Source organism: Gossypium arboreum, chromosome 11, assembly GCF_025698485.1.
Source record: "Gossypium arboreum isolate Shixiya-1 chromosome 11, ASM2569848v2, whole genome shotgun sequence".
Classification (NCBI taxonomy): domain Eukaryota; kingdom Viridiplantae; phylum Streptophyta; class Magnoliopsida; order Malvales; family Malvaceae; genus Gossypium; species Gossypium arboreum.
In genome coordinates this window covers 124,220,610-124,246,963 of record NC_069080.1, presented here as the reverse complement: position 1 = coordinate 124,246,963, position 26,354 = coordinate 124,220,610, and the positions used below count along the sequence as shown (strand labels likewise).

Here is a 26,354-nt window from a genome sequence, read left to right as displayed (position 1 = left end):
ATTTTGACGAAGCCTCAAACGCTGTGGGTAATGGAGTTAGAGCAGTTCTGGTATCTCCAGGTGCAGATCATTATCCATTCACATGTAAATTGGATTTTGATTGTACGAATAATATGGCAGAATATGAAGCATGTATCATGGGGCTTAGAGCAACTATAGAGTGCAAGATCAAGGCATTGGAAGTATATGGAGATTCCGCGCTGGTAATTTACCAACTTTGAGGTGAATGAGAGACAAGAGATGCCAAACTAATCAATTACAGAAGGCTGGTGTTGGGGTTAGTTGAAGAGTTTGATGATATTACTTTCAATTATCTCCCGCGCGATGAAAATTAGATAGCAGATGCTTTGGCTATTTTGGCTTCTATGATCAAAGTAAGCAGTCAAGAAGATATGCAGCCCATTCAGATGAGTATTTGTGAGGCCCCATCTTATTGTTATAATATAAAGAAGAAGAAAGAGATGATCATCCTTGGTATCAGGATATATTGCGATACGTGAGAAATCATGAATATCCAGATCAAGCCATGGAGAATGACAAAAGAACGTTGAGAAGGCTCACCTATGATTATGTTTTAGATGAGGAGATCCTGTACAAAAGGAGGAAAGATTAGGTACTTTTGAGATGTGTGGATACCGTGGAGTCTAAGAAAATCTTGGAAGAAGTGCACAAAGGTGTTTGCGGAACATACGCCAATGGGTTTACAATGGCCAGACAAATTATGAGGTTTGGATATTATTAGTCAACCATAGAAGGATACTGCATCAATTATGCCAAGAAATGTCACAAATGTCAAATTTATGGTGATAAGATTCACGTACCTCCCTCGCCTTTGCATGTTATGACTTCCCCATGGTCGTTTTCCATGTGGGGTATGGATGTCATAGGGCCAATTTCACCAAAGGCTTCAAATGGGCATCGTTTCATTTTTGTGGTCATTGATTATTTTACCAAGTGGGTGGAAGCTGCTTCGTACGCCAATGTGACTAAATCGGCAGTTAGCAGATTCTTAAAGAAGAAAATTATATGTCGATATGGAATGCCTGAGAGGAACATATCTGGTAATGCATTAAATTTGAACAATAGCACAATAGCAGAGGTTTGCAGTCAGTTCAAGATCAGACATCATAGTTCATCACCATATCGCCCAAAGATGAATGGGGCAGTGGAAGCAGCCAATAAAAATATCAAGAAGATTGTGGGGAAAACGACTGAAACTTTCAGAGATTGGCATGAGAAGTTGCCATTTGCTCTTTATGCTTATCGAACATCTGTCAAAACTTCTACTGGGGCAACGCCTTTCTCGTTACTGTTCTACCCATTGAGGTGGAGATACCTTCTCTTCAGTTTTGTCAGAATTGAAATTAGATGAGGCAGAATGGATACAGTCTCGATATGATCAGTTGAATTTTATTGAGGAAAAGAGGCTGAGGGCTATTCAACATGGTCAGATGTATCAGAAGAGAATGATGTAGACTTACGACAAAAAGGTTCGCCCAAGAGAATTTCATGAAGGAGATTTGGTTCTGAAAAAAATTCTTCCTATACAAAAAGATTTTAGAGGGAAATGGATGCCAAATTGGGAGGGGCCTTATGTGGTGAAGAAAGCTTTCTCCGGAGGAGCATTAATTCTAGTTGAAATGGACGGAAAAAACTTGTCTAATCTAGTAAACTCATATTCAGTCAAAACGTATTACACCTAATGTGGGGAGGAAGCCAAAGTGAAAACCCACAAAGAGCGCTTTGAGACTTTCTAAAAAAAAAAGGGCCAAAGTGAAACCTGCAAAGGGCGCTTTGAGACTCAATAAAAATGAAAAAGAAAAAGAGAAAAAGGAGAGGCCAAGGTGAAAACCCGCAAAGGGCGCTTTTGACCAAAGAGGATTTGAGTTGAAAACTCGAAAAAGGCGGCTCAAATATTAATCTAAAGTGGGAAGGCGATGATCTTGCTGTATCTGAATTAGCAAGAAAAGGGTATGTTGCATCTTGGGCCATTAACAAGAATTGGTCTTCAAGAAGTTTGTACAAAGAAGCTCAGTTTGCGATATCAAGGGTATCTGGTCTTCATTTTATTTCCAACAAATTGGCTATCTTTGAATTATTCTTTCTTTTTCAAGATATACAGTCCCAAAATTAATGGCCATTTTTGTTCTTTTGATGATTTATTTACTTTGAACTCAAGCTCAATTCCATTTTTATACATTATTACGATTTGATTGCAAGCATGTTGCATTGACATAATGATGAATGAACTAGTAATGTTTTCACAATAGAAGTTTTGCATATTACTCTAGGAGTTTCTAGATAATGCAAGAATCTGAAGTGGAATAATTGTTTAGAATAAACCAAAGTTCAAGGATATAGTTGAATAAATCGCCTTTTTTAGGATTTCTGTCCAAATGATGATTGAACAAAAGGACAAGATATGGCACTGGTGATACAATTTTGAAAAAAATGATCAATATAAAAAGGGAATTATTCTCAAGAAAGGGGAAATGATATTTTGTACATGCGAATATGAAAATGCACATTTGGCTATAACACCTGAGGAGTGAGGTAGCAAATTGAACAGAGGGAAATTCAACTATGAGTTGCAAAGTTTTTGTCTCAAAAAGAGTAGTGGAAGGGACGTTAGAATTACAGTGGAGCAAGTTGGCCAGGCAGGATATGATTGTTTCTTTGGGATACTCTGTTAAGATGATGGTTGAGCAAATGCGTCAGTAACAATATTAATGAACAACGAGTGATGATACCCTAAATTTTTATGGAATTATTCACATTTCTGCATATATCATTCATACTACATTTAGTTAGGAGCATTGGATTCATTTCAATCATAGCATCCTAATTATTTGGCATAAACATGCGCATATAAAATGGAGTCTACAGGACATGTTCCCTAGAGGACAGTGTAGCGATGTTGGTGAAGATTGAAGATATTATCTCCCTAAACAGTAGCGGAGCAGATCGAAGATGGTGAATCTTATCTCCATGTATCGGCAATGGAGTAGATTTAAGCCACCAGCCTTATCTATCTGAGGTAGCAAGAGAGCAGGTTGAAGAATGAGTCTTATCTTTATGAGGTAGCAAGGAGGCAAACTGAAAATTGAAGATCTTATCTCCCTGAAGTTGCAGCAGAGCAGAACGAAGATGTGAATCTTATCTCCATGTATCGAAAATGGAGCAGATTTTAGCCACTAGCCTTATCTCTCTAAAGTAGCAAGAGAGTAGGTTGAAGAATGAGTTTTATCTTTCTGAGGTAGCAAGAAAGTAGACTGAAGATTGAAGATCTTATCTCCCTGAAGTTGCAGCGGAGCAGATTGAAAATAGTGAGTCTTATCTCCATGTATTGGCAATGGAGCAGATTTTACCACCAGCCTTACCTCTCTGAGGTAGCAAGAGAGCAGGTTGAAGAATGAGTCTTATCTTTCTGAGGTAGCAAGAAAGTGGACTGAGGATTAAAGATTTTATCTCCCTGAAGTTGCAGCGGAGTAGATCGAAGATGGCGAATCTTATCTCCATGTATTGGCAATGGAGTAGATTTTACCACTAGCCTTATCTCTCTGAGGTAGTAAGAAAGCAGGTTGAAGAATGAGTCTAATCTTCCTGAGGTAATAAGGAAGTAGACTGAAGATTGAAGATCTTATCTCCCTGAAGTTGCAGTGGAGCAGAACGAAGATGGCGAATCTTATCTCCATGTACCAGCAATGGAGCAGATTTTAACCATTGGCCTTATCTTTCTAAGGTAGCAAGAGAGCAGGTTGAAGATTGAGTCTTATCTTTCTGAGGTAGCAGGACTGAAGATTGAAGATCTTATCTCCCTAAAGTTGCAGCAGAGCAGATCGAAGAGGGAAAATCTTATCTCTATGTACAGGCAATGAAGCAGATTTAAGCCAGTCCTATTTCCCCAAAGAAGTCAAGATTCAGCAAAACCGGGCAAAATTGGTCCTTTTAAAGTCTTTGCTCTATTCTCATTACACGACAATGAGCAAAGACAGGCAGCTGTAATAGGCCCATTTCTCCCGGGCCCATGAAAAACAAAAAAAACCAAAAATAAAAATATATTTATAAAACCAAACAAAAATAAATAATAGACCAAATTGTTTATAGGTCCAAAGTCCGTTTACAAAACCCAAAACTAAAATAAAAAATAAAAAAACAATACAATAAAAGTCCATTAAACTAACCCACGACCCAATTGAATAAACCCTAAAACCCAATTCCAATAGCCCAAACTTGAGGCCCAATACACCCAAAAAAAAACACAGCAGTCGAGAGCACCAGAAGCTTCTGGAATGCCAGAGAGTTGGGCTCCTATGAGAGGCTCCTCGCACGGCCTTCTTCGCGCGTCTCCTTGCTCCTTCGTACGGCAGAATCTGCAAAGGAATACACCAGAAGAACCACTAACAGAATACAACAAATAAATGTAATTTTTATTTTTATTTATTCTAAGAAAATCTGACTATAAAGGCTGTTGATTTCATCTCTGTAAACACTTACGCACGCACACTATACGCTACTAATCAAATAGAGGAATTCAATCAAAGTTTTCAAGGTGATTTTTGATTTGAATGTTTCTAAGTTTTTTTTTTCTTTTTCTTTTCGATTCGCTTTCTAAATACATCATTGTGGCATTTTTTTTAAAAGAAAAAAAGAGAAAACAAAGGAAAGAAGCAAATATTACCGTGCGAATACGCCATGGATCTTCTCTTTGCTTCATTGGAATCGAAGTAGAAGGAAGGTCGGGGGTTGAAAAATTCCTCAGAGGCGCCTTATCACAAAGAGGAAACGGTGGTTAGAGGGGAAATCTAGGGTTTGCTGGTGAAGAGGGAATGAGGCTAGGGTTTGGTTCGGCAGAATAGCATGGTTTTGGCCTTTATAAAAGACTAAGAACGATGCCGTTTTGAGCCTGATTTAATGGCTCCAAAATGATGTCGTATTGATTAAAACCGACCCGATCGATCCTCTGCCCCCAGGATCCGTGCATTTTTATGGAGAGGGAATAATTGCGCGATATGTCCTCCTTTTTTACATGGGCATTCAATCGCGTGTTATTTATTTTACTTCATTTTTGAATTTTGGCCCTATAATTTGAGTATGTTTACATTTTAGTCCGTGCCTAAGTGTTGCGTTTTGGGATTAGGAATATTGCCAGATTTGATCCCTGAGTATTTACATGCATGGCATGCTAGTCCTTTTTAATTTCAAGTGACTTATTTCATTTACAAATTTCCTTTTTATTTTAATTAAGTTTGTATTTGTATGACGTATTATTTTAAAACTCATTTTACACTTTTATTTATATGTTGAAATTTTTTTTATTTTGTATGATCATATCAAAGTTTTTTTATATCACAAAATTTTAACATTTGACATAGTAATTGATTCAAATTTCTTATATACTCATACTTATATTATTGTTCCACTTATTATGAACTTTGAAAATCCACTTAGTTTTTATATGTGTGTCTAATTATTTTAATCGCTTATTTTATAAAATCATTATCTTGAGATTTGTATTCAAACTATATTATTTTAACTATTTACATAAAATTTTGTTTAAATATTATTTGTGTATATTTGTACATATATTATCTTAATGGAATTTTTATTTAAAATACTCGTTGTTTTAAGATTCATTTAATGTTTTATTTATATGTAAAATTATTTAGGAACTTCATTTTGTACTTATAAAATTATTGTTTCTTCATATTATGTTATTCTACTATTTCTATAGTATCTCATTTAAATGTTTTATGTATAATGGTATGTATATAAGATAGTCTAACTAAATTTCATATGCATTATTAATTTCATGCTATTTTTACAAATAATTATTCCTAAATCTATTTATATATGCATATTTTGTGAATCTATTATATATATTATATCTTATCATGTATTTTATTATTCTTTCGTATTTTATATATTATTTAAGTTATCATTACATTGTCAATTTTAAAATGAATTTACGTTTAAAATTTTTTGCATATAATTTAATTCAAACTCTTATTCTACAATATATCCCAGTTTTATACAAATTTGTCAACTTACATATTACATATATTATGTATTCATTAAGTCATCCTTATTTTAAAAATGTCTTATACCATATTGACTTCTAATTCCATTTTATTTTATTCATGTCCTATGAATCGTTTTATATTGAGCCATATTTATTGTTGATGTATATCATTTAGTCATTGTTTTATTCATTATATTAATTGTTCTCCATCCATGATTAAGAATTTGGCTACATTTTACTTAGAATAGTTGTACATAATTGTTGAATTTATTAATTGTGGTTTATTGTACTATATGTGTGCATATTATTTCATGTTTATTAATCCTTTTCTATACAAATGTTTCATTATAAATACATTAAGTATTCCATCTATTTTAAAACAAATAAATGTTTTTTGAGCTAATTTCCAATTTTCCTTATTCAAAAATGTTGAAATAAGGCAATATTCAATATTTGAGAATTCGGGAAATCGTGCCCTACCGTGCTGGGTATGATTTTTCGGTGAACTAAATATTTGGATATCCTTTTATAATTTTAATGTACGAGTTTTTGAGGGTCAAAAATCAATCGTATTTTTGAAGGTATAAAGGATCATGTCCAATCGTGCTGGATATGATGCTGCAAATCTTTGAAACGAGAGAATTTTGACCGCTAATTTGAACTATTCAAACATTATAAAAAGAACCATACTTCGAAAGATCTTTTTTTAAAAACCTTTGATATAAGGATAGCATCGAATCAATTTGGTACCAATTTTTGGGCGTAATGAGGGTGCTAACCTTTCCTCATGTGTAACCGACTCCCGAACCCATTTTTTTATTTTACGTGAACCAAAATTATTTTAATGGAACAAAAAGTTTTAGTAGGTGTTCCAATCACACCTAAACCAAGAGATTGGTGGCGACTCCACATTCGGTGTTAAAAAGTCGATTCCCGTTTTTTTTCTTTCAAATAAAAATGGTTTCGACACTTGACATAACCTTACAATATTTATTTTAAAAATAAGGTATTTCACATACTAGGGTTTTAAGTAGAATTTGCAAAATAATAAAAATGGTGCGAGAGAAGGGATTTGAACTTGGGTTTAAAGGAGCGCTTCACTAACACTTAACCAACAAATAAATACCTCATTTATTTCCTAAAAAAGCTCAAATAATCTCAAAAACTAGGGCATGACCACTCTCTCTCGACTCACAAACTCAATTCTACTAACCCTCATTTTTTGGGATATGACACATCTCTTATCGTCGTGATGTAAGTGGTTCTGTCGTCAGGACGTGAACTCTATTTTGGCCAAAAATGCAAGGCAGACTCGAAAAATCTCCACATTGGCTCGTATTTCCATAATGCCTTCTTCGCTAAAGCTTGCTATGGGCTTATCTCAAACTATGTAGAATATTAACTGAGTCGAAGTTGTGTTTAGAAGTTGGAAGACTTCTACTCTTTGACTTGTGCACTGCCAAATCAAAATTGCTTCGGGTCTGATTTCCACAAACGTAGTGTCCTATCTTTTTAAAACCTCAATTCAAAAGAGAACCTCTCTTATATGAAACAATCATTCATTTTTCTCTCCGATGACCAAGTTGCCTCTGCTTCAAACAAGTTGACTTCGATTCCTTAACAGAGGAAGGACATCTTGTTTCACTGGTTACCGTTGATCCTTCTAGAACATAAAGACTGTCAATCTTTTTCCCTTTCATCAAAACGAGTATACCTTAATGTCGCTTGACTCTATGTTAATTCTACAACCCTTCGAGTCTAAAATTCCCAAGGAGATGAGATTTCTCTTTAAATTAGGCATATGACTGACATGTATTAGTGTCCTAATTGTCCATTTTGAATTCTAATTTGAACAGTACAAATATTGATTACTTTACTAAATGAACCATTCCCTTTGCACACAACTCCACCTTCAGCTGACCTATTGTGGAGAACCAGTCCTTGTTGGGACACATGTGAAAAGAATACCCTGAATTCAGGATCCACTCGGATGTATGCTCAGAGTTTTTGCTCATTGACACCAATAATAAATCATCACCCTTGTCATTGGCCAAATTAGCACAAGCTAAATCTTCCTCATTGCTCTCAGCAAGCCTTTTATTTCACAGTTTGTAACAATCTGCCTTAACATGACCTAATTTCTTACAATAACGACATCTCTTATCTCATTTCCTTGATGCTACCAAAATTGAGACTTGCCTATCTGACTTGCTATTTGAACCAGACTCATTGTTGATTTTGTCTTTGCTCAACAAATGACCCTTCACATCCTCAAATAAGAGATTATCTCAGTAAAAAATTAGGGTCTCCCTAAAAGACTTGTATGAAGGGGGTAAAAAGGACAATAATAGCATAGTCTGATCTTCATCGTCAATTTGAACCTCAACATTTTTAATACATTTAAAAGAATAATAAATTGACTGTTGTGTTCTCTAAGGTGCTCACTTTCATCCATGCGGAGAATGTATAGTCGTTGTTTCAACACTAATTGGTTAGCTAGAGACTTTGTCACACAGAGGGTTTTCCATAAGGTGAATGTCTTTTTTCCATCAAAATCTCCTGCAACACATTATTTGTTACACATAATTGAATCATGGATAAAACTTTTTTAGATAACCTATCCCATTCTGATTCATCCATGTCTGCAAGCTTCTTGTCTGTATGGACCTTCTCAAGATTGCTTTGAATTAGAATTGTTGTCATCCAAACTTTCCACAAATTGAAATTTGTGATGCCATTGAATTTATCAATATCAAACCTTGTTGCTGTCATCTCTAAACAGGTTGAATGCAGAAATTAAACTAGTTATGATACCAATTTGTCAAGGATAAACCTGATTAAGCAATGAATAAGTAAAATAACAAGAAAATTGAAAAGATCGAACAAAAATATTTTACATGAAAAAACCCCTTCGAAGAGGATAAAAAACCACGGAAAAAAGATAATTTCACTATAACGAAAAAAAACAAAGAGTACAAAGATGGAGATAAAAACTAAACCCCAAAACCCAAAATAAGAACCCTCAAAACGTAAATACAAAATTCTCTGAAAACTTGTAAAAGCTAATACCTAAAAGTGCAATGAGTTAATTTTTCTAGAGTGAAAAGGCCTATTTATAGGCTAAATTTGTAGGTCAAATAAAATTAGAATTCATAGGTCCGGAGACCCTTAATCATGTCATTGAGACATCGGTGGTTACGTCATTGGGATGATGCCTCTTTCTCGTTAGGACGTCAACTCTATTTCGGTCAAAAAAAATGCGAGGCATAATCCATAGAGATAAAATAGAAATGACCAGCTTCAGCTTAATAACTTCTTCTTCATTTCCAATGATTCGTAAGCTCAATTTTCTCCCAAGCTCCAACGTCTTAGACGCCTCTTTTTATTCTCAGAATCGGATAATAACTCATTCGCAGTTTTATCTCCACATGAATTGAGTTTAGGAAATTTATTCTTACACCTTTTACCTTTCCCTTTTTTCTTAATCCTCAATTTCACTTTTCTTGTTTTGGATTTGGGAATTAAATCAGATAATGAAAAGAGACAAACAGCTGGAGCTAATTGAAATTAAAGCACTCAAATTGGGAAATGGTTGGCAACAAGAACATTGATTTTCTCGGCCAAACATGAACTTTTATTAATAGAAGGTGGCAACCACCAAATTTGGATACAATTAATGAAAACGACCATTGTATCCCAACAATAGAAACATCAAAAGGACTTTCAATCCCCAAGAATCCACTCATATATATATAATTTCAACTTAAGTTTTAAATACACATCCGAAGTCTATATAAAACATTAGTTATTATAAAATTACACCTGAAAACACACCTTAGGATAGCAACCCAAGCCACCTAAAATATTTAAAAAAAAAACGTTCAAGACCACAGAGGATTAAGTAAGCATCACGTGCACTTCCAATAGAAACAAATCTAGCCTTCTCATCCAACAAAAAAAAAAAGCATAGTTCCCATAAAACTAAGAGACAATACATAATAAAACAAGGAGCTCACTTTTCTTGTTTTGGATTTGGGAGTTAAATCTGATAATGAACCTTCATTAAGTTTTATTAATACAAAAGAGACAATACATAATACACACTTAAACAACTGGAGCTAATTGAATTTAAAGCAACATGACTAACACTAAAAGACAACGACAATGGAAGCATGCACAAACACAATGCCAGTGACACTGGACAACTCTAAAACTCCAGCACATGCCAAGAGATTGAAGAGCGCCATAAAACAACACACTGACAAGTAATTATTTATTTTGCAAATGAGCTGACAACTTGAGGATAAGAGAATAATCTTCTGAATGTCACTTTTCAAAAGTGAGTTCATGTTCATTTAAACCTTAAATTCTTGATCAAATTGGGATTGAATCTATCAGTGATGCTAGATTTTGCTGACTCCCCAACTTGCGTATAAGCATCTTCGCCCGTGTAAAGGAGATCAATGACCCTTGCAAGGTTTAGAATTCGATTAAGAGCCGATGTTGGTGCTGCTGTTGGTTTTAAGAAGTCTTCATTTATATCCTTCCAAGCATTGTTTATTTGATTGTATAACTCATCGTATGCCTCTTGCATTGACACCCCATATTATTTCATGTAACACTCCACTGCTGAGGACACATGTCCTCTCTCTCGCTCAACCTACAATAAACAAATTAATTTGAGCTAATGTAGAGCTGTGTCAGATAATAAAAATAAACAAATAATTTTTTGTACCTTGTGGCCAACAATATCACTCATCAGCCTACAGATAGTGCTTGAAGCTCTGACAATTTTAGGGTCATTAAATGCCCAATTGAATGCCTCTTTTGTTATGCTATCTTCCATGCCAACAAAAGATGACATCGTAAGATTCCAATAACCACAAGAGACTAATGCAATCGGCATATACTCCTCCATTGTTGGTATGTAATTTTCATGCAACCATTTGGCCTCAACATAGTAAACTTGAGATTGTCGTTTCATCTATTAACAAACAAAGAAACAAAAAGTTAGCAAAAACCAACTAATGTAGCTGATTAAGATTGCAGAATTAATAAGAATTTTTTTCAAGAAAAAAAAAGAGTAAAACTCATATACTGCTTCTATTGCGACTTGGACGCGATATGATTTTCCTTCTTTGGACATCAAATCTTCCATATCTTTATAAACACTTAAGGTTTCACTATACCACAATTTCATGTAGTCTGGAAGTTGATCAATGCAGTTGGTATCCCACCTACAATATATCAATATATCAATATATCATCCATTCAAATGGTCAATTCTCTCTATTATTCAATTCAATAAAAAGCATTTACTTCTAATTGTTTGAAGTAAAAGTGGATATATGTTTTATATAACCTTTGGATTGCTTTTGTAAAGATTTCAAGTTCTTTGTATGTGCTATATGCATCATAAATATCATCCAAAATTGATATGAGGCATATCACTTTCGTCGAAAAAAGTTCTAGCAATGGCGTAGTGGGGTTCAAAGTATACACCCAACATCCAAAAATAACATTCCACAAATCTATCCCTTATAAAAGGAAAATTGGCCGCAACGTCTAAATCTTTCCACCACCTAAAACAAGTAAGAAGAATAAATTATGAATAAGAGTTTTATTCGGCTTGACTTAAAGAAATCTTTACCACTATCCGTTACCTATTTATCTTGTTTATCTCCTTCTTGTGTAAATGTTGTAAGATTTTGAAATCTAACTTTGCAAATTTCATTAAAATTTCATCTTGGGTACCGTATCCTTCATATATGGAAATGTAGCTCCTAGCAATCAACCTCGGCAATCTCTTGCGAAGGGGTCGCTTTAGAGCATTAGCGATTTGTGTGGAGAGAGGATAGTCTACTGTAGTTTCTGCCAACTTCAGATGAAATGTAGTGAAGGAAAGGGCTTCTTCTAATATATTTTCTCCATGTCGTTGAAAGTGTGCAGCTTCATACAATTTTAGCATGCCTTTCACATCACCAATTAAAGATTCTTTGAAATTTCCTTTCTTATCTTTGAATTTGTTAAATGTCGCTGCTTAATCATCAAACAATTTTGAGATGTTATTTTCTAAGTTCCACTTTGTAAATTTAAAATATATTTATGGAAGGATTTGGATTTCAAAATCTAATCACCTTTTAATTTAATTATAATTTAATTAAAAAATTTTACAAATTTGGGTTGGCTGAAAACAAATTTGTATTCAATAATAAAATTGGCTCATTCAATATTACAATAACTTAAAATCTAATGCATACAATTCAATATTTAAAATATCAAGTTGAGTCAAAATGGTGAGTCTTCTAATTATGGATTGAAATAGTTCAATCCATCTGGTTAAATCAATTTATTATATTAAAAAAATTAATATAAAATCAGTATTAAATATAATAAATATTAAATAAAACATGTATTTGATTAAGGACAATTGTCCTGTCTGTCCGCTATAGGTAGCAGGGGACAAGCCAGAACAAATTTTTAGGCGGGACTGAATGAAATTTTAATTTTTATAGTCTATATCTTTATAATTGTTAAATGATTGAATCGAATTTTTATAATTTTAAGGGAAGACAGTGCAATTTTACCTTTACTAATTTAAAATTTTAAAAAAATTTAGAAGGCCTAAATTATAATTTTTCATTTTAGGGAGGATCGGGGCCCATGCCAGCCCCCCTCTAGCTTCCCCTTGATGGGTAGATTAAAAAACTCCATAGTATGGTTAGACAGCTGCCATGTCTTTATACTATATTCAAAACTAAAAATTAACTAAAGGTCGAAAGTTAAAATCTAAAAGTCGAAAGTTAAAATCTAATCACATATATTATTTTTTTGGTTAAAATATGTCATAAGTTCTTATATTATGAATTTCTAATTTAATCTCTATCCTTTTATTTTTAGGAATTTTTTCTCTACTTTTCATATTTCAAAATTTTAGGTCTAATTGTTAATACTATTAAAATTAATTTGTTAAATTCAAGTTTATTACTACGTCATTTTTTAGTTATTTAACTACAAAGTGAGAATATTTTATTATTTTATTAAAATTTTAATACGTCAGTTTTTTTGTTAAATTGAAATTTATTATTTTGTTAAATGTCACATTTAAAATTTAACCATAAAAAGTAAACAGTGTTAACAATTAGACTTAAATTTTGAAATTTAAAAGAATAGGAACTAAATTCATAAAAAATAAAAGTGTAGGGTTTATGAAGAGTATAGGGACTTATGATATATTTTAACCTAATTTTATTGAAATTTTAAAGGAAAAGGTTTAAAATATGTTGCTGTTTCAGATTTTAAGAATTTTCTGGTTGATTTTTATCATTAGAAAATCATGATAATTCTGGATTGAAACAACTACAGATTCTTAGATCAAGAGGTCCCACAGACTAGTATGGTTTGTTTTTTCCAGTCCTTAAATTGCGGTATCTAGCGTGTCTAAAATTTAAATGGTTTAAATATGCTAAAGTTGTATGTATTCTTTCTAAATTTAAAATTTAGTTCATTGATTATAATTTTAAGAAATTAAATTTCTGTATTTTTTATTTAAAAAATTGATGCCTCTATCTAATTTTTCTGTTAAAGTATAAAGGTAAAATAATATTTTTAGCTCTCAATATTTATAGTATTTTTAAGGTTAAAAAGAGTTATTTCACCTTTAATACTGTTAACTTTCACGACAAAAATAGACGGAAATATTAAGATTTTTAAATTAAAAAAAAAAAATTTAAGGTCTTAAAATTAAAATATAGAGACTAAATTTTAAGTTTTAAAAAATACAGTAACCTTTGACATACTTAAACAAATTTAAATTCCATAACTTTTTTTGTTACCAGATTTGCTTTTAAATACCTAAGACATACCACAATGAACATCGAAACCATGCTCTCTTTGCAGGCGAAATCGAACAGCAGTAGTGTAAAGATCATCACCATCAATCTCAATATGATTGCAATGATGATGGTATATAATTTGCAAGGCCTCTTTTATCTCTTTCTGAAATGGTAAGCCACACCTAAGCGTTGGACTGCATTAATTATATGCAACTTTTGGGACGATTTATCTATATTTGCCACTAACATTCTCCTCACTTCTTGCTTCGATTCTTCGTACTGTTGTTGAGTTCCAGCATCCATATCCTATTCAAATCAAAAGCTTTATATTAATTTTAAATGATTCACATGCATGTAACCGACACATTGAAATGAGAACAGATGTGTGTCTCTTCAACTACGAAAATAGTTTTAAAAATTAGAATACATTTGTATGAAATACATATTAGCACTTACATCAAATCTAAATAATAATGTCACACAAACACAAATTAAAAGTGATTATAATATACCATTTGAGGAGGAGAAGAGAGGAAAATGTTCCCCCAAACGCTAGGTTTAAATTTGGACAAATGACGATTTTACTTGGAGGTGTTACCATGTTGAGATGGAACAAGATTTGTAGAAATTGGAGAAGACATTTTGCTTATGGTAAAAGCTGTTTTGAGTTTTGTGTGATCCAAATGCTTTTATGAGTAGCTTGTATTTGTAGGCACCATCCTTTGAGGTTTTTCACCTTACTGCATATTGATTTTAGATTTATTTCTCATCATTTGCAGATGACTTGTTGATTTTATTTTCCAAGTAGATGACTTGTTTGTTTAGGTTCTACGTAATAGTCTTTTACATTATTTATTACGAAGTTGGACTTATTAAGTACAATGAAAAGGTTGTCAAATCTACCAATATTAATAAATTTATATAAGTTTAATTTAATATTTATTTAAAATTTTTATTTTCATCTGCTTTTATTCAACATTACGATGTAATTTGTTTATTGTGTATAAAACTTATGCATCATCACTATATTTAAATATAATATCTTTTAAGGAAAATAAAAGACAATATTTTACTAACTTTGAAAACTAATATCATATATCAATTTTAAAGACATGCAAATATTATTCTACACTCAATCACATACGAAATCATCTCTAATTTAATTGAACTTTAATTAAAATGATTAAAAATTAGGGAAAATGTTGAAACCATATGGCGGAAAAAAACCATAACAAAAATGAATAATATTTGAAAATGCTTAAATCATTAATTAAAATAATAAAAAAACTAATAAACATCATAAGCACAAATTGAAAAAAAACTAAAATCAACCATTAAAAATATAGAAAAAAACACTAGTAAAAATCAAATTTTGAAAAATTATATCCACCATTAGTGGTTTTATCAAATTTTGAAATTTGATTAAAAATTTAAAAATAGAATTAGAAATTTAAAATTAAAAATAAAAATTACTAGAAATTAAAATAATTTAAAAATGACTACATAAAAATAAAACGTGATTTGAAAGCAAAGAAATAAAAGATAGACTAAATTAAGAAAAAGAAAACTAAAATGATTTAATGTTATAAAAGAAGAAAACATGTTTGTTTATTTTTAATTCTTTAATCCATTAAGTAATTAAATTAAAATTAAATTAAGTTAGAGAGGTATTTAATATGGATGAATATATAATAATTTTACATTTTAAAAGTTGATGATGTGATATTTTATTATTGATGCTTAAAACTATATATTTTAGAATCATTCTAATATAATTTATTTATTAATTCTTATTTTCTTTTAGTTAAACTAGATTAAAGTATCTAAAGGTCCCTGTATTATATGAACTAGGTCAAATTAATTCTTTTATTATTAAATAGATCAATGTAATCCTATACTATTAAAAGAACCAATTAAGTCTCTATATTAAGTTTTTGAATTGTCTTGCTAGTGCCAATCAAAGTGGCCACTTCTACCATCCCTGTGACGCTTCATTAACTTATCATAGTTTGAATTGAAAATTTATTAAAACAAAATCTTTTAACTTTGAATTGTGTTGATATTTTGCATGTATGAAAGCTCAACTTTGAAGACTAATCCATTTAAAGTAATTAGTTTTGGAGATTGAATTTATTCAGATCAAACAATTAAATCTCTTAGATTGTGGATAATTGATTGAGATTGATTTGAAGACTTCTTTTAAGAATGAAGCTCTAACTATCATTTTACATTGGTCTTTATTAACATATTGCTTTTACTATTTTATAGTTGCTATTACTAAAGGGTTGAATTGTAATAGATTGCTAGTATCTTAGTGTAGCGACCTAATTTTAAGTGCTGTTGAAAAATATAATTTTGAAACCTTATTTTCATAAACCGAGTTCGAGAAGATTACATATAAAGTTTAAAGAAGTTATTGTAAAAATATATTCAAGATCGATTAAGAAATTTAACCAAAAAATAATTAATTAACGGTTATGGACTAAATTATAAATGTCCAATGTTGTTGAGTTTTAATTTAGAAAGTACTTAAGGACCTAGTTAGCAATAATTAAAGGGCCTAAATGGTTATCTAACCATTAAATTGAACTGAGATAGTGAAAATTCACGGAAATCCACTTGCTTTTAATTAATGAAATTAATTAACTAGTAAACTAGATTAATTATTAATAAAGTTGGGCAGGTGAGATTTTCGATTAGGGTGAAGGAGATGGGATTGTCAGAATCGCTTGATGATATTGAAGGAAAAGTAGAGAGAGGGAAAGGATGAGGATGGAATCAAAACAAGAAAATGAGGATGAGACTGCAGTTGAGTCGGGATCGGCGTTAAGAACGAGGCCGAAAAAATCATCGGAGGGGAGACTAAACGGGGTTGACGAAACAATTAATGTAATATTCCTCGAGAAGGAAAATGATGATGATGGATGCCAGAGAACGGGGGGAAATGAAGCAAATGGGGATGAGGAACAGTTGTATGGGTTTGGGGTTGGCAACAATATGGGGGAGGAGGAAGATAATAGTTGTGATCAGGCTAGAGATAATAGCAGCTGCCGATTTATATATGCAGGATAAGGCTCGGGGCAGGAAATCCAAAGCGAAAATGGAGCGAGCATAGGCCTAGACTTACAGTCACAGAGAACCCACACGTTGAGAGCAGAGGGGAACCCAAAATTAAATCTTTCAATTGATCAATTGGAGAGAGTGGATTTGGGAGAACAGAACAGGGAAGATAGGGCAAAATTAGGCGAGGATTTACCAAATCAAATAAGAAGAAAAAAACACAGAGTAGAAAAATTCGTTCCATGTGTGAAATTTAGGATTGTATCCTCATGGTAACGGAGAAAAAGAAAAGAGATCGGGCATTAAGGAGAGAAAAAGGGAAAGGAACATCGGAGAGAGAGGAGACAGTTGTAAATGCCTATTTCCAATTCAGACATCATCAAACAGAAGAAAAATAATCCTTGGGGAAGCGAAGAAAGCTTGGGATGTTGGAAAAAAAGTTGGGATTTAGCATAAGAGGGGACCAGCGTGAAAATGAAGATAAGATATTGAGGTTGGAGGGGCGGTAACATAAGGGAGCGAAGGAATTCAGAGGTCGAACAGAATCTAAACAGGTGCGGTTTTTGTATGGGTAATCTTGGTCATTTTAGTAGCTTTGTAGTGGGATAAGTAGGTATGAGGATCGTATCTTGGAACATTAGAGGTATGGGCTCGGAAGCTAAGATATCATCTGTTAGAAGAGTTTTATGCAAGGCTAGAGCGAACATGTGCTTTACTTAGGAAATGAAAGTAAAAAAGAATTACTATTGACATAATAAGGAAAATATGGATTAACGATAACTTTGATTATAGATTTTTGGTAGCTAATAGGCGTTCGGCGGTGTGGTTACGATTTTGGATAGAGGTAGTTTTCAAGTGGATAAAGATCTCTGTGAAGAAAGGTTTATAGTAGTAGAAGGGAAATGGTTGGCTGAAGGAAAGGAAGCAGTGCTGATTAACGTTTATGCGCACCTAATACGAATTCAGAGCAAAAGATATTATGGACGAATCTCTTAGCCTTAAAGAATTCATTTGCTTGTTCATGGATCACTGGTGGCGATTTCAATGTAGTGAGGAATAGGAGCGAAAGAAGCAATTGTATGGGATTGATGAATGGGTCAAAGGAATTCAACAGCTTCATCGACAACAATAAAATGGTGGATTTACCATTAATCGGGAAAAAATTTACTTGGTACGGTCCTAACAATAAGAGGAGCAGATTGGATCAATTTCTGTTGGAGGAACAAAGGTTGTTACGTTTCAACAACTTCTTGTAGTAGGGTTTAAATAGATCTATTTCTGACCATATTCCGATTTTGTTAGTGAATGAATCAGTAGATTGGGGGCCGCATCCGTTCAAGTTTATTAATGTGTGGCTCATCAAGAAGGATTGCCCGAACCTTATAAACAAAGTATGGGGAGAGATGGGATGGTCGAATATGTGAATGTCTGGAAAGTTGAGGAAATTGAGGGGTGCTCTCAAAAAGTGGAACAGAAATTCTGGATGTGATGTGGAGAAAAGGAAAGAATTAATTGAAAAAAGGATAAAGGAATTGGATGATATCTATGATAGAATAGACTTAAATGAAACGGAAGTGGACGAGCTTCGAAGATTAAATATCGAGCTATAGGATGCTATCAAATTTCGAGAATTGGTTTGGCGTAAAAAATCCCGAATGATTTGGTTAAGAGAAGGTGATTCCAATTCTACTTTTTTTTTTCGTAGAGCAGCTAAGATTAGATTGAAGAAGAAAATGGTATATGGACTTAAATTTGGGGATTATTGGTGCGATGACCCAAAATTGTTGAAGGCGAAAATGAAAAAATTTTTTAGTAATTACTTTAGCTGCCCATCGAGAAAATGGATTGCGGATATGGAGTTGAAGTTCAAGAAGTTATTTGAGGAAACGACATTGAAACTAGAGTTACCTTTCAGTAATTACATTTTTTTCTGGACTTAGCGTTAATTTCCAGAAGTTGTGTTTAGTCGGGTTTGGAACGGATGAGGAGTTTCTCCTTCGAATGGCAGCATTATGTAGATGTAAGATCGGGGATTTTCCTTTCAATTATCTAAGGATTCCATTGGGAGTTGATCCGAGTAAGATAGCAACTTGGGATTCAATTGCGGACAGATTTCGCAAGAAATTATCCGAATGGAAATGTCGATCACTTTCCTTTGCTGCAAGAATTGTACTTATTAATTCGATATTATCCGCTCTTCCAATTTACTTCATGTCTCTTTTTCAAGCGTCGAGTACTGTGATTAAAAATATTGATAAGAGTAGCAGAAATATTCTCTGGGGTGGTACGGTTGGTAAAAGATGGCAAGATATTGGAATCCACCTATTGTTTGAAAAGTCAAAAAGGATGGGCACCGAAAGTAGAAAGTAAATTTGGTTGGCAAGTTGGGTTAAAAGTTGACATGGGATAATTGCAATTTTGGTCCCTAATTGTATAGGGACATTGCAAGTTGATCCTTGAACTTCAACTATAAATAGGCCTAACCATTTCTTACTTTCTTCATCCCATAATTGTCATTCTCTACTTAAGGCATTATTCTCTCTCCCTATTTGTAAATTTCACTTGTAATTTTGGAGTGAAATATATTTGGTAGTGCTCGAGGACGTAGGCAAAATTCTTTGAACCTCGTTAAAATTTCGTGTTCTTTATTATTTATTTTGCATATTTTGTGAATGTGATTGTAGTGATTTATTGTGCTATTAAATTATGATAGAGGGATATTCTGGCTAGGAAAGACTTGGTATTTAAGTGATCTTCGTGATCTACCTCTCTTTCCTGGGAATTGAACTTAGTGTGATTTTTCAGTACAATATTTTTACTCTTTCACACGCTTCCGCGCAACACAAGAGTAAGTTGAAGTAGGTTTGTTTGCCGAAAGAGAAGGGGGCGTGTGAGTGGTGAATCATAAAATTAAGAACAGGGCTCTTATGGCTAAATAGAGTTGGAGATTCGTGACGGAAAAAAAAATGCTTTGTAAAGGGAAGTCATTCAAGTTAAGTATGGTTTTCTTCCTCTACAATGGAGGTTTAAGACGTCTAGTTTGAAAGAGATATCGATTGTGTGGCGTGGAATTGTCGAGAATTCCAAAACTGCATGCGTAGCAAAATGGGTAGGAAATGAATCATTTCGCTGGTTGATTGGAAATGGTAAATCGGTGCTCTTTTGGGAGGATATTTGGTATGGTAATCGTCCTCTAAAGATGGAATTTCCTAGGTTATTTCGTCTTGCCAAAGCGAAAAAAGAGGTGGTGGAAGCATTCTCTCAAAATTATGGATTCAGTGAGGTCCAATGGGATGATTTTTTCTCAAGACCGTTATTGGAACGGGAGGTAAATATTCTCAGTCGTTTAAAGTCATTGGTGGGGGGTATGGTTCTGGTGCCTAAGATAGAGGATTGATTAACATAGATTCATGATAATATGGGGCTGTTTTCGGTGAAGAAACTATCAGCTTTATTGATCAATGATGGGGGGAAGAGATTAATTTTGCTTTTGACAGAATTTGGAAGCTAAAGGTACCTCTAAGGTTTTGAAATTTTCTATGGATGCTGGCCATTGATCGAATCCCAACTAAAGATTTTCTTTTAAGTCGAGGAGTGCAGTTGGAAAAGATGAATAGTGGATGTCCATGGTGTGATCAAGAAATAGAGCAAACAGATCATCATTTCTTTAAATGTAAATTTATTGAAGGATTCTGGATAAAGATTTTTAGATGGTGGGATATTCATTGGGAGATGGTAGATTTGCTGAATTTTACTCATTTTGTTTTGAAGTGAATTTGACAAGTGTTCTTAAAAGCTTATGGATGATATCAGTGTTGACATCTTGTTGGTTAGTTTAGTTGGCAAGAAATGATATTGTGTTCGAGGGAACCTCGACATTAATTGGTACATTGTTATTTCATTCCAAAATGAGATCAATGATGTGGGTTAGGGCAATGCATGAATATATTCAAATTCAGGAGAGTACATGGTGGTTATGCCCATCAAAATGCAGGTCCTCGAGAAATAAAATAAATGAGGCTTTAAGTCATTAGATTCCACCTCCGTCCAGATGGGCAAAATTCAACATGATAGGTGTAGCGAAGGAGGACGAAGCTAGAAGCGGTGGGGTGTTAAGAGACGAGGAAGGTGTGGCTCGCTCTTTATTTTCAGGGTTGATCATAGTGAGTGAGCCTAAAATAGTTGAGGTATGGGCTATTAAAATTGCCTTGGACAAGTACATTGGCATGGGGTGTCATGTGAAAACTCCTCTTGTAACACCCTATACTCGGCCCGATCGTCGAGCCCGAATACTAGGACATTACACCAGCGTCACACATCATTTATTTAGTAACAATTTCACAAGTAACCAATCATCATCTTTATTTAATCCTACGTATGAATTATAGTCGTACAACCACTTCTTATCGTTAAAACATGCCATACATACACTAAGGGAATTAAAAATGTCAATCAAACTTGCAAATGGGCCAAATTGCAAAATTTCAAAAATGGTTACATAGGTATCGATACTTTCTCAGGGGTATCAATATTTTCTTTAAGTGGTATCGATATCACATAGAAAATCGATACCAAACTTGAATTCTATTTCTCACCAAAATTCTCAAACATCGAAAACTATTGGTGCCTTTCACAAGGTATCGATAAATCTACCCTGAGAATCAATACTCGGGCTAGGGTATCGATATCGATTCTATATTCTGTTTCCCTGTAGTTTAAAAAATACAGAGGTACTGTTTTTAAAGTCCAAAATATCGACACTCATGCTTCAAGCTATAAAACTTCAACATATAACTGCACAAAATTCATACCAAAATGGTTCCAAACAACATGCAACTTTTATATCATAAAATAAAGATCAAAATATCCCCAAATAGCAGTCTCAATCACCATATTATGGTCCACATACCCACAAGCATAGATAGCATGCAAACAATTCCGAAAATAACTAAGCAAACTGATATAAAGTCTACCACATTGCCATTTATTCCCTAAAACAAATATAAGCAAAACACCTACTAATTGCAACTAAAATGATGGCTTGGATCTATCTCTTGAATGCCACACCGCTCACACCGGGAACGCACTACTTTGCAAGGTTAAAATGGAGTGGGTGAGCTTAACAAGCTCAGTGAATGCTTAGAATAACCACTATGAAATGAAGTCACTATGTTGCAAAAAGAAACTGTTATAACATATTTTTAACATTGTTACATCAATATCACATTTCACACATTTAACTAATTTTCATACAATCCTCTATTCATTATTTACAAGATTATTCAAGCACACATAATATAATACATGTAAAACATATTTAAGGATAGTTTGGCTCTTGAGACTACGAAACATGAAGTGGACTCTATCACCACTCATCGGATACAAGGATCTCCAACACACCACATAGACTCATAGAGTCGAACATATCCCACAAGTGAAGCTTATAGCTACACTCTCAAACACACCAAACACATATATCCCGATGAATGAAGCTGAGCTCATATTCCCTTATCTCTCCAAAAACTTTCTTGGGCCTCAACGCCCCAAATATCAGAACACATATAAATGAGTACTCACAATCCTATGGCATGTCAACTATATCCAATAGCCTCATAAGATCACAAGGCCAAAATACCCACACAATCATCTTATATTACTAACCGATTATCCATACATATTCACTGCATAATCATGTCATTAGCACATTATACACACTGTCACATGGCATGAATAACATGCCCTCACATTTACTATCACAACAGTCATCACAACATATTCATATTACATCACACCCTAGTTCTCTTTATCAAAATTCACAGGCACATTTATCACATATTTAGTATAAGTAAGAGAACACTTACACTCAAAATCAAGAGAAGGGGCTTAGGCTAACTCTAAATTCAAAAATAACACAATGAATTGCTTACGTGCAGCTATTCCAAAACACTCACCGAAAATCAGCTTTCGTTGAAAATCGAAAGCTTAGGCAAGTTTTTCTTTGCCTTTATCTCTACTCGTTGAAGGTCCTATAGACTCCAACACTTCAACAAGACAAACCACACAAGTATACAATCCATAATCAACTAATAAATCACCTTAAATAGTCACAAACATAAGCCTAAATATGTTCTTGTTTAACCGAAACCTTTGACATAGAAAAATTTAAATTCGAATATCTCAGTCAATACTTAATCTTTTCACACGAGATGAAATCCATTCATCTACATATTCATCTATGACTAATCTCCAACCTTTAAACTACACAAAACTACACGTTCTAAGGTATCAAAATTTTCCGACAAGTTTTGGCCATTCTAATGAAAATTCATTAAAATACGAGAAATCTTTAACAAAACTTCGAAGTAATTTTAGAAACCTTCTAATCAAGTTAAAACAAGATGAAAAACACTTTTAAATCACATTTTCATCCACAATATCAAATTCCACCATTAATGACCCAATTTTTGGGTTTTAATTAAAGCATGTAATTTAACAATTATAAATTCATTTCGAGAGTCTAGATATCAATTAAAACTAATAGAAAGTCAAATGGTTACCTTTGAAGAAAGAAAAATAAAGTTTTCGACACAAGTCTGATAAACCCACACTTGAGGAAAATGACGAAATTGGTGAGAGTTTTTGGGTGTTTTATTGAAGATTTAGGAAGGTTTAATGCTTTGGGAATGAGGGGAATCAAAATAGTATAGTTTGGAAAAAAAAATCGAATGGAATAGTAAAGGAGAGCAAAGGACAGCAAGTACGGCAATAGGGAGCAAAAACTATCGTGAAACAAATTGGGGATGGGGGTTTAAAGGTTCAATTTCAAAAATTGGTCTAACTCAACATAAATGTTCTAAGTTTTGTCTCTTTTATAAAATAGTCCTATTTGTAAAGTTAAAGGTATTTGAAACTCATTTTAACTATATGAAAAAAGCAATTTAACTGTCAGGAATCATCACATTATCGCAATTCATACATATGGCATGCATAGCTAGACTCTCACACGTTACGTTAGTCTTAGAATCGACTAAACTATAGCTCTGATACTAATAAAATGTAACACCCTTAACCCATATCCGTCGCCCGACTAGGGTTAAAGGCATTACCGGACAAATCTAAACATCTTGCATTCATTTCCCAAACATCATAACATCAAAGTCACACATCATTAAAGAGTCTCTTACGAAGGTCAAAGAGACCTTAAACATGTATTAGAAAGGGGTCGAGACTAAACCGAGCACATACAAAATTTTTTTCAGAAAATTAACAAAATTTTCAAAGTTTAATAGGTCACATGCTCATGTGAACAAGCCGTGTGCCTCACGCGGCTTTAGACACGCCCGTGTGTCTAAACCGTGGCAAAACAGGGCATACATACTGACTTAACCACACGGCTACAAGACACGCCAGTGTGCCTTGGCCGTGGTCGAAACTAACTTGGGTCACTCGGCCGACCACACGCCCATGTGTCTAGCCCGTGTACCCTTCGAAATGGCCATACATGCCCACGTACCAAGGTTGTGTGCCTCGAACCAGACACGCCAGTGTGTCTAGGTCGTGCTCGAGACTGACTTGAAAAGCAAAATTACAATAGACACATGGTCGAGACACATGCCCGTGTGCTCAACCGTGTGAGGTGAAATTAGGCTTGGTCTAAACCACAATTTCCACCTAACTTAAGCATTCCAAAACCACAACATTTTAGCATCATTTGCATACATTCATAGGCAACCAAATCAACCAATTTGTATATATTCATACATTCATAGGCACATACCAACATTTACAATCCAAATCTCATGGCTAGATGTTCACATCACAAAACATACTAAATACTTCTAGCCTATACATGCCATATACCATATATACAACTCTCAAAATGCTACCAAAATAGATGTTTGATAGTGTGAGTGAGTCGCTGACAATCCCAAGATCTGAGCTAGCTTTATAACACTGTAAAATAGAGAACATTTCACACAGTAAGCTTTAAAGCTTAGTAAGTTCATGATATAACACATTTAACTCATCAATTAAAATAAAATTCTATCAATTAGCTAACATTTAATGCAATTCATCTCATCATTCATTTACATAACCTTTGATCTACTTCATACTCAATACCATCAACTATATAGGTTCCGTACATTCCTATATCATCATGTTCTTATCTATTACATTTATCACTTCGATGCTCGATGCACCATTTCATTCGATCATACTTGTACATTCGATGAACTCGCACACTTAGTGCCAATTAATTAGCTGAAGCTATAGTAATATCGCACACTTAGTGCCATTTTATTAAACTAAACTTATATCGGTATTGCACACATAGTGCTATTTATTCAGCCATTGCTGTTATATTCTCACACACTCAGTGCCATTTTTAATAGCCGTAGCTATTTCATTCCTCGCACACTTAGTGCCTCAAATTCGATTCACAATTCACATACTCCAACTTCTCAATCTCATTTCTATTTATTTCATCACATACAAACATTATACAAACAATATGTATTATACACGAACTTACCTCGAACGTAAAAACGACAATATTAGTTGATCAATTGAGCACTTTTTTTTGCCTCGATCTAGGTCTGAATTTCTCATTTCTTGATCTATATGTATTCAAAATTAAATCATTTAATACACAAACACATCTTTGGGCATTTTTGCACTTTAGCCCCTAAAATTACACATTTTGACATTTTAGTCATTAGTATACAAAACAACTGATGATCACTAAACTAACTAAAAATTCGACAAGGCTAGCTCACCTATCGAGCAGTAGTATAGTTATGGTGTGACTGAAAATATCGTATCCACAAGGACTAAAAGTACTAGTAATTACTATCTTTTTATTATCTAGCCTAAAAATTAAAAGGATGTTTTTAGCCTAAGAATTAAAAGTACTAATAAGGCATCAAATTAATGCTAGCACCTAAATCAGCTAGTGCCTTCTCAACATTTAAACTACCAATTAAGCAGAGAATAGTAAAACTTCCTGGATATTTCAGTTTGGTTGGTAGTTAATTTTGGAGTATGGCCAACACTCCTCGTTGAGTTCTACTATAGACAACTCTTCAAACTTCCTTTTTTATTTGTTAGAAGCTCCTTCAAAAATTTTGCATTTGTAGGCATCTGCTAGATAGCTTCAACAAAAGGTAAGTTAATATGCAACTGTTTAAAAAGTTCAAGAAATTTATCAAATTGTGCATCCATGCGGTCTTTATTCAACTTTACTAGATACGAGATTGGTGGTTTATATTCCCTCAGCACCGGTTTTTCACTTGGTTCAAGTTTTACCTCCTCATCCTCTTTCCTATTAGCTTCTTGTGGCTGCTACTTTTTAGATTCAGCTAACATTTTCTCACTCCTTAGTGTAACTGCTTTCACATGCTCTTTTGGATTGGTTCAGTGTTACTAGGCAGACTCCC

The 26,354-nt window shown here is 33.5% G+C and overlaps 1 pseudogene; it reads right to left on the bottom strand.

Moving 5' to 3' along the window:
• Positions 1 to 10,373: 10,373 nt before the first annotated feature.
• Positions 10,374 to 14,603, bottom strand: LOC108471343 ((+)-delta-cadinene synthase isozyme XC14-like; annotated as a pseudogene).
• Positions 14,604 to 26,354: the final 11,751 nt, after the last annotated feature.